This window comes from Pipistrellus hanaki, assembly GCF_964339955.1.
Source record: "Pipistrellus hanaki genome assembly, chromosome: 19".
NCBI classification, from domain to species: domain Eukaryota; kingdom Metazoa; phylum Chordata; class Mammalia; order Chiroptera; family Vespertilionidae; genus Pipistrellus; species Pipistrellus hanaki.
Genome location: NC_140521.1, coordinates 1,589,300 through 1,599,491, shown reverse-complemented (window position 1 = coordinate 1,599,491; position 10,192 = coordinate 1,589,300). Strand labels below are relative to the sequence as shown.

The 10,192-nt window shown below is 56.9% G+C and overlaps 1 protein-coding gene across 1 annotated transcript in view; it reads left to right on the top strand.

Moving 5' to 3' along the window:
• The first annotated feature begins 6,866 nt into the window (after positions 1-6,866).
• SPECC1L (sperm antigen with calponin homology and coiled-coil domains 1 like) overlaps positions 6,867-10,192 on the top strand; it is a 44,811-nt gene continuing 41,485 nt past the window's right edge. Inside the window, exon 1 of the mRNA XM_084867416.1 lies at positions 6,867-7,024. The gene's annotated coding sequence lies outside the window, so the exon portion shown is untranslated. The remainder of the gene's footprint in view (positions 7,025-10,192) is intronic.

Below are 10,192 nucleotides of genomic sequence, written 5' to 3'. Positions count from 1 at the left end.
TGCCCAGCCCAGCCCTGCAGAGGCCCTCAGCCTCCCGGATCCCACCGGCAACCAGGCTCGGTGGTCTGGCCTCTGCAGCCTGCAGGCCCTGGCCGCTCCGAGCCACCGCGGCCTCGCTCTGAGCGTGCGGCCCTAAAAGGCTGTAGTGTCTCTTATTACCCGACCTTCCCCGGCCTGGATGGAGACCTTTGTTATTATTTTTTTAAATATATTTTATTGATTTTTTTACAGAGAGGAAGAGAGAGGGATAGAGACTTAGAAACATCAATGAAGAGAGAATCATCGATCAGCTGCCTCTTGCACACCCCCTACTGGGGATGCGCCCGCAACCAAGGCACATGCCCTTGACCGGAATCGAACCCGGGATCCTTCAGTCCGCAGGCTGACGCTCTATCCACTGAGCCAAACCGGTTTTGGTTGTCATTTTTAAAAATATTTTTTTATTGACTTCAGAGAGAGGGAGTGAGAGAGAAACATCAACGAGAGAGAACCATGGATCGGCTGCCTCCTGCACGCCCCTGGACGCTTAAACAGGAGGGCGGGGTTTCGTATAAAAACACCAGAAGGTGCCTCAGCCCATTGACTTAGTGGCTAGAGCATCTGTCCAAGGATTTAAGGGTCACAGGTTCAATTCTGGTCAAGAGCCGGACCTCAGTGGCAGGCTCGATCCCCAGCCCCATTGGGGCATGTGTGGGAGGCAACCGAAGGGTGTGCTCTCCCATCCATGCTGCTTCTCTCTGTCTTTCATCCTCCCTTCCACTCTCTCTAAAAAAAATTAATAATAATAAAAAAAAAGGCAGTAGAGTCGAAATCTGTGTGGCTCAGTGGATAGGGTGTTAGCCTGGAGACTGAAGGGTCGCAGGTTTGATTCCGGTCAAGGGCATGTACCTTGGTTACAGGCACGTCCCCAGTAGGGGGTGTGCAGGAGGCAGCTGATGGATGATTCTCTCATCGATGTTTCTAACTCTCTGTCCCTCTCCCTTCCTCCCTGTAAAAATCAATAAAATATATAAATATATATTTTTAAAAGGTCGGAGAGCCCTGGCCGGTGTGGCCCCGTCGGCGGGAGCACGGTCCTGCACCCTGAAAGGTGGTGTGTTCGGTTCCCAGTCGGGACACAGGCCTCGGTGGCAGGTTCGAGCCCTAGTCCAGCTGCACGCAGGAGGCAGCCGGCCGGAGTTTCTCTCTCACATGATGTTTCTCTCTTTCCCCCTTCCTCTCAAAAAAAATTTAAATGTCAACCTTTGTACCCCCCTACTCCCCCCAAAGAATGCTCCAGTTTCCTTAAAAGGAAGTGTTTCCACTGACTAATGACTGGCTGTCAAAAAAAATAGCTCTGGAAAGAGAAACAGAAGAAATGAGGGTGGTAGGCACACCCAGCGCCTGACGAAGCCAAGAGGCCTCCTGGAGCCGGCGCCGCTGCCAGGGGGCAGGGGGCAGGACTGGGCTGAGTGTCCCCCACCCCCCCGTAAGGGGGGAGCTGTCAGGGCTGGGGCTCGGGGCCAGTGGGGCTCGGTCGGCGTGACGGGAGTGGGAGAGCGATGGGTCAGCTGCCAGGCAGAGCCTGCGTCATCCAAGTGCCCCCGGCACGGGAAGGCCAGCCGGGCCGGGGTGACGTGCGGGCACCCACGTACACGATGTTCTGGGGGACAGGGCCCTGTCGCGTCTCCAGACCTGTTCAAGTTGGAAAGGAAACCAGGGCCGCCCTGGCCAGTGTGGCTCAGCGGATAGAGCATCGGCCGGCGGACTGAAGGGTCCTGGGTTCCATTCGGCCAGGGCACAGGTTTCTGGCTCGATCCCCAGCATGGGGCATGTAGGAGGCAGCCGATCCATGATTCTCATCATTTAAAAATATATATATACTGTATTGATTTTTTTTTTACAGAAAGGAAGGGAGAGGGATAGTCAGAAACATCGATGAGAGAGAAACATCAATCAGCTGCCTCCTACACACCCCCTATTGGGGATGTGCCTGCAACCAAGGTACATGCCCTTGACTGGAATCGAACCTGGGACCCTTCAGTCCCCACAGGCTGGTGCTCTGCCCATGAGCCAAACTGGTTAGGGCTAATGTTTTTTGTTGTTGTCTTTTTAAACTATAATTGATTTTTTTTACAGAGAGGGAGCGAGAGTGATAAAGAGCTAGAAACATCGATGAAAGATAAACATCGATCAGCTGCCTCCTGCACACCCCCCACTGGGTACATGCCCTTGACCAGAATCAACCTGGGACCCTTCAGTCCTCAGGCTTATGCTCTATCCACTGAGCCACACCGGTTTTGGCTCATCATTGATGTTTCTATCTGGCTCTCCCTCTCCCTTCCTCTCTGAAACCAATAAAAATATATTTAAGAGAACAGAAAGGGAGTCAGGGGCTTCGGGGGACCAGGCTGCCCGGAGAGGTGAGTGTCCCACGCCAGGCACCGGCCGGAGGCCACAGGGCTGCGTGTCCCCAGACGGGCCCTCCCCGGGGCTCCGGCCTCACACCGAGTACTTTTCCGCTCCCGCCCGCGGGTGGGACCGGGCGGGCCTGGCCACAAGCTCTCCGTCGTTCTCAGTCACTTCGTGGAAACCTGAGCCGGCGCCGGGGACGGGAGGTTCAGACGGGACGCTGGCCAGAGCGGAGGCCTGAGGAGGGGCCTCGCCGGGCTCCGGGCCTGCGGGCTGCAGGCTGAGTCGCCGCCAGGAGGAGGCACCCGGATGGTGGCCACCCCAGCCCCAGGGCCTCCCCAGGGGCTCCAGGGGCTCAGTGACCATAGACAGACAGACCTGTCCACCCTGTGGCCTGGCCAGCATGGGAGATCCACACCCAGCCGGAGAGAAGCAGCTGCTCATTGAGATACAGCTACAATTTATTTATTTATTAATATATATATATATATATATATATATATATATATATATATATTTTTATTATTGATTTTTTACAGAGAGGAAGGGAGAGAGATAGAGAGCTAGAAATGTCGATGAGGAAGAATCATCGACCAGCTGCCTCCTGCACACCCCCCACCAGGGATGTGCCGGCAACCATCCCTGACCAGAATCAAACCCGGAACCTTTCAGTCCACAGGCAGACGCTCTATCCACTAAACCAAACCGGTCTTGGTGTATCAGCTGCCTCTTGCACACTCCCTACTGGGGATGTGCCCACAACCAAAGTACATGCCCTTGACCGGGATTGAACCTGGGACCTTTCAGTCCCCAGGCCGATGCTCTATCCACTGAGCCAAACCGGTTTCAGCAAAAGACATTAAAAAAAAAAAAAAAAGAAGAAGAAGAACAAGAGGAAGAGGAAGAAGAGGAGGAAGAAGGAGAGGGAGAAGGAGAAGAAGGAGAAGGAGAAGGAGAACTGGAGGCACAGAGAGGTTGGGCAAATATACTCCAGGTCACACAGCAGGTGGCTGTCTGGGCCAGGGTTTGAGTTCAGGTCTGGGGACCCCAAAGCAGGCACCAGGGGAGCACGGGCTCACCGCTCTCTTTGCATGAGCCTCTGTTTCCCTAGATGTGACATAAGAGGGTCTGATGGTGTCTGATCTCTGTGGGCCTGAGGGAGGGGGGACAGCTTGTCCGGGATGGTGGTCCTCCCCGCTTCCAGGGCCTCTCCTGGCCTCCTGCGGGCCGGCTGGCAGCTTGAGCACCGGTCGCCAGGCACCGGGTCCCTCCTGACCTGCGCACTGTGACTGTGGGAGGCGAGCAGCTGTCTCCGTTTGCGGACACTCCATCCGCCTTCTGACGGCCTCACACTGATTTCCTGGGACGAAGGCATGTCGAGAATCCCGGCTCCGTGTCCTGGCGCTCGGAGCCGCCGGCCTGATAGCCGCTGGGAACGGTTTTCCGATGAAAACTTGGCGGGCAGCCCCCGCTGCTGGGCTCCTCCAGCTGTGGTTCCAGCCCAGCAGCTGGGCCCAGGTGGGGGAGGCAGGGGCCGGATGGGGTGAGTGGACCGGCGGGAAACCAGAGCTCACGGGGGTTCAGGGCCGTGGCCCGTCTCCATGATGATGAGACCCCAGCACGGCAGGGATGGAGGTCATGGAGGTGGAGGCTGGGCCCTGGGAGGAGAGACCAGTAGCTCCAATTGCCTTTTTTTTTTTTTTTAAATCCTCATCGGAGGGTATTTTTTCCCCATTGGTGTTTAGGGAGAGTGGAAGAGAGAGGGAAAGACAGAGAGAAATATCGATGTGAGAGAGAGACACCGATGGGCTGCCTCTCATCTGACTGGGGCCAGGGATCCGACCTGCAACCCAGGTACGAGCCCTTGACTGGGAATCAAAGACGTGACTCTTGGGCCGGTGCTCTAACCACTGAGAAACTGGCCAGGTTGTGTGTATGCGTGTGTGTTTTTTTAAGATTTTTCAAAATTGATTTTTAGAGGGAGAGGGAGAGAGAGAAAGAGAGACATCAATGTGGCATCAGTGGCTGCCTCCTGCATGCCCCCTACTGGGGATACAGTCCACAACCCAGGCATGTGCGCCAACCAGTCATTGAACCAGCACTCTTTTTTAAAAAATATATATATATATTTTATTGATTTTTTACAGAGAGGAAGGGAGAGGGATAGAGAGCCAGAAACATTGATGAGAGAAACATCGACCAGCTGCCTCCTGCACAACCCCCACTGGGGATGCGCTTGCAACCAAGGTACATGCTCTTGACCGGAATCGAATTTGGGACCTTTCAGTCCGCAGGCCGACGCTCTATCCACTGAGCCACACCGGTTAGGGCACTCTTTTGGTTTATGGGTGCTGCTCGAACGAACTGAGCCGCCCGGCCAGGGCAGTGCGTGTTTATTTGATACCAGTATAAAGTTCACTTAACTCCTTAATTAATGAGGGAACCGGTCTGATGTTATCGTCAGTTCAAAGGAGAATTCCAAAGTCAGATTACATTTTATAGATTAAAAAAAAAAATCTGAAATAAACTTGCAAAGGGTGGCAAAACTGGCTTTTCCACCGTAGGGAGGGCTGTCTTGAGATAAGAACTATGTGCACATCCCTAGACAAGAATAATTAACACGGACACCAGCTTTCCACAGTTCACCCAGCTGGGAAAGAGCTGGAAGACAGGAAAGGCCGGGAGGACCCGCAGCGGCTGAATCAGATAACCCGGAAGGGTGTTTCCCGGGATGCGCGCCTGCCCACTGGCGGCACCGGAGTCTTTTTCCCTTAATCCCCCTTTCCTTCCACAAATAGGTTACAACTGCTGACAACCCAAATGCCCATCGGCAGGAGAGGGGGTAAACCAGGATGAGGCAAATTCATGCGGTAGAACACTACACAGCGACCGAAATCCTATTCGTTTTGCACTTATGGACAAATATGTGAAAGTGCTAAATAACATATTAGCAAACGGTCTAGCAATGAGAAGTATATCAAGGCCAAGGAAACCGAGATGCTATAATAAAAATCTAATGTCACCCTAACCGGTGTTGCTCAGTGGATAGAGCATCGGCCTGCAGACTGAAAGGTCCCGGCTTGGATTCCGGTCAAGGGCATGTACCTTGGTTGCGGGCACATCCCCAGTAGGAGGTGTGCAGGAGGCAGCTGATCGATGTTTCTAACTATCCCTCTCCCTTCTTCTCTGTAAAAAAAAAATCAATAAAATATATTTTAAAAAATCTATTATCTTTCAAACTATCAAAGGAAAAAAAAACTGTATGATAATTGCGACCTAACAGATTTTTTTAAAAACTTGATAAAGGATATTTAGCTTCATGTTTTTTGGGAGTGGCTCATTAAAAATTTTTTAAAAATAGCCGGGACCGGTTTGGCTCAATGGATAGAGCTTCGGCTTGGGGACCAAAGGGTCCCGGGTTCGATTCCGGTCGAGGGCATGTACCTGGGTTGCGGGCATATCCCTGGTAGGGGGTGTGCAGGAGGCGGCTGATTGATGACTCTCTCTCATCGATGTTTCTGACTCTCTGTCTCTCTCCCTTCCTCTCTGTACAAAATCAATAAAATATATTTAAAAAAAATTTTTTTTAAAATATATTTTTATTGCTGAGACTGGTTTGGCTCAGTAGATAGATCGTCAGCCTGCGCACTGAAAGGTCCTGGGTTTGATTCCCGTCACATCCCCAGTAGGGGGTGTGCAAGAGGCAGCTGATGGATGATTCTCTCTCATGGATGTTTCTAACTCTCTCGTCCTCTCTGTAAAAAATCAATAAAAATATTAATATATATATATATATATATATATATATATATATATATATATATATATATATATATATATATATATATATATTTCAGAGAGGAAGGGAAAGGGAAAGAGCGATAGAAACATCAACGATGAGCACCATTGATCGGCTGCCTCCTGCATTGTTCTACACTGGGGGTGGAAGGAACCTGTATCTCGGTCAGGTGCCCTGACCGAGAATCGTACCGTGATCTCCCCGATTCACGCGTCTATGCACAACTATGTGGCTCACTTTGAACTGTCTGTGCTCCCTGCGGCACACACGGGGAGCGCCAGGAAGGCGGGGCGTGTGTGTTTATCTCACCCCTACCTAGCTCACGCCTCGCACGGTCCTGGGCACACAGTACATAAGCGATGGCGGACGTCGGAGCTGAGCTAAGCCTTTGGGACAAAGGAGCTCTGCACCTGCCACCTGCCCGTGCCCAGCGACGCCCCCCAGACCAGCCGGGAGCTGGAGAGCCAGGGGCAGGCTCCGTGCGCGCGCACCCGCCGCCCCAGGCCTTTATGTGGCCGGCCGGGTGCTAGCGCGCATGCGCGATCCAGATGTGGGAGAGTGGGCGGGGCTTCAGGCGACGGCGCGGCGGCGGGGTGTGGGCGGGGCCTGTGCGGCGTCTGCTCATTCGGCGCCGGTCGCGCAGGGCGGGGCGAGGGCGGGGCCGAGGGCGGGGCCCGCGAGGGAGGCAGGGCGGGCCGGGCCCACGGCGCCGCGGGGTTGGCTGTTACCCTGAGGCCGGGACTCAACGGGATCCGGCCGCGCCACCGGGCGACCTCGCCCCCGGCCCAAGTCCGGAGCCAGCCGGCCGGCGAGCGAGCGAGGCGGCGCCGCGCGGTAAGAGCCGGGGCCCGGTCCCCCCCGAGGGCGCCCGCGGGCCGGTCCACCTCCTCAGCGCCGCCCGCGCGGCCAGGCCCAGGCGGCCCCGCGGACCCCGTCGGGCCCGCGCCTGCGCCGTCCCCCTGCCGGGCCCCCAGCCCGGCCCGGCCCGCTTCTGCGCCTGCGCCGGCCCCGCGGGCTCCGGGCCGCCCCGCAGACGGCGCCGCGGGCCGGGGCTCAGCGGGCCGCCCCGGCGGGTGTCCGGGACCCGGTGCTGGTCACCCGGCCGCCGGAACCTCTGAGCAGCCGAGGCGCCGGGCGCGACGCTTTCCTCCGGGCCCCAGGAGAGGCGGGGCCGCCGCCTCCGCGCCCGGGTCCTCCGGTCCCCATGCCCCCGGCGGGGCAGCGGGGCCCGGGGGGACCCCCCGAGGACGCGGCGTGGGGAGCCGGGCCGCGGGCGGCGGACCTGGGCCTCCCTGCGGGCTGGGCTTCCTCCGGGGCCCGCGCCCCCACCCTCGTCCCACTCTCCCGGGAGGCCAGCCCCGAGCAGGCGGAATGTCCTTTTTTTCTTTTTTTCTTCAGACCTGGGTCCTTGCATCCGGTTGGATGCGAATAACCCGGTGTTTCCCGCAGGATGGTGATGGCATGGCTTGGAGACCCGATCGCTCCTGCCCGGGGAGCTCCCCTGGGGGGGTCTGGGAAAGGAGTCCGCTCCCCCGTACCTGCAGCCCGTGTCCCAGGCCAAGTCAGGGCCCCTGGGGTCCCTGGGCTCGTCCGGAGGCAGAGAGGGCCTTGGGCTGCCCAGCCAGGGGGAGTGCCCGTGCGTTCGCCGCTGCCCCGCTGTGATCGCGGAGGGCGGGGCGGGGGTTGTCAGAGAGTATATACACCACATGCCATCCATAACGTGCTCCTGAGTCTCCGGCAGATTCAGAAACACCGAGAAGTGTTGCAGAGCCCACCCGCGTCCTCCGTGGCCCCGGGAGGACGCATGCTGAGATGGAATCAGAGCTGTGCTCTCGGACCTGGGCCTAAGGCATGCCAGTGATAGAGCAGCCCGCCCATAAGCAGGGCATGCGGTGCCAGGGCACGTGGAGTTATCGATCGGATGGAATTGTTTCTGTAAGGAAATGGCTGACCCAAGATTTCTCTCTCTCTCTCCTCTCTCTCTCTCTCTCTCTCGCTCTCTCGCTCTCTCGCTCTCTCCTCTCTCTCTCTCTCGCTCTCTCGCTCTCTCGCTCTCTCCTCTCTCTCGCTCTCTCGCTCTCTCCTCTCTCTCTCTCGCTCTCTCGCTCTCTCGCTCTCTCTCCTCTCTCGCTCTCTCTCTCTCTCTCGCTCTCTCGCTCTCTCTCTCTCCTCTCTCGCTCTCTCTCTCTCTCTCTCTCTCTCGCTCTCTCGCTCTCTCTCTCTCTCTCTCTCTCGCTCTCTCACTCTCTCTCTCGCTCTCTCGCTCTCTCTCTCACTCTCTCTCTCGCTCTCTCGCTCTCTCTCTCTCTCTCTCTCGCTCTCTCGCTCTCTCGCTCTCTCCTCTCTCTCTCTCTCGCTCTCTCCTCTCTCTCTCTCTCTCGCTCTCTCGCTCTCTCCTCTCTCTCAAATAATGTCTCTCCTCCGCGTTCGCACGCACCAGGCAGTCTTGAAGACTCAGCGGCTTTGGTGGCGGGAAGATGTTGCTGAGTCCCCGGATGGCCAGCAGGAGGGGGTTTCTGACAGAGTCGGTGAGAAGGGGAGTGTGTGCCTGGAGGAGCTTCTCTCGGCGCCGCGGTGAGAGTCTCCAGTCCGGCCTCGCTCCCAGGGAGCGGAGGACAGTGACAGCGGCTGCGGTGAAGGTGGCGTGTGTGTCGACGTTTCCGTTTCAAACGTGACCTCTCAGGATGGGTGTGCGTCCGCGGTGCGGTCTGCCCTCCGGAGATGGGTCTCTCTGACGCAGAGGTGCTTGGGACGGGCCGGCCGTTTTATCCCGCAGGCGGCTCAGGCCATCGCGTCGCCGGGTTCAGAATTAATGGCCGTGTTAGGGCTGGCGTGGAGGGAGATCACGGGGCTAACTCGCATCCCGTGTTAGGCTCGTGGTCGGCAAACTGCGGCTCACGAGCCACATGCGGCTCTTTGGCCGCTGGAGTGCGGCGCTTCCACAAAATACCACGGCCCGGGCGAGTCTGTGTTGAAGAAGTGGCGTTTGAAGTTGAAGTTTAAAAAATGTGGCTCTCCAAAGAAATGGCAGTCATTGTCCTGTTGATATTTGGCTCTGCTGACTCGTGAGTTTGCCAGCCACTGGGCCTGGCAAACTGTCCCGCTCTGTGGCGGGCGGTGCGGGCGGCCATAGGCTCAGAGGCACTCCCTGGGCTCTGTGGCTCTGGGCACGCCTGCCTGCCTTCCGCTCTGGACCTTCTTTCCCATCCGTAAAGTGTGGGAGTTGAGGGAGGAGAGGGAAAGGAGCTTGAGTTGCTAATATTTTAAACATATATTTTTACTGATTTCAGAGAGGAAGGGGGAGGGAGGGAGAGAGAGAGAGAGAGAAACATCAGTGAGGAGAGAGAATCATAGACCGGCTGCCTCCTGCCCGTCCCACACTGGGGATCGCGTCCACCACCCAGCCATGAGCCCTGGCCCGTAATCGAACGGTGACCCCCGGCTTCTGTAGGCCCACGCTCAGCCCCTGAGCCTTGCTGGCGGGCTGATTTTGTATTAGTTTCAGGTGTAAGCTTAGCGGTTAGATCTCTGTTTCTGAAAACAGGACCAGCCCGGCTGGCGCAGCTGAGCAGTTGAGCTACGGCCGAGTTCTCCGTTTTCGGGGGGCAGCTTGGTAGCCCCTTAGAGGGAGTTTGTCCGCGAGAGAAGAGTGCAGATGTGTTACGAGTGTTTTCCCGACCTTTCCCCACCTCTTCATTGTAGTTCCTCTCTTTGTCCTTTAGTTAAGTCCAGATGTTTGTCCTGGCTTCTTTCCGGAACAGTACTCTGTTCGTAGTCACCTCCCCCCACACACACCCCCAGCCCCCCCCCCCACACACACACACACAGTCCTGCAGCTAACGCCCTCCCGCGGCTCCCTCTGCTCGCACAGTCCGGCCTCCCGATGCTGAGCTGGGAGCCAGGACTCCTCCTCACTGGGCTCCGGCCTGCACTCCCAGCCTCCCCCCTCCTTTTAGGCGCCTCATGGTGCTTTGCTGAACGCCTCCTGGGCCCTTGAACGCT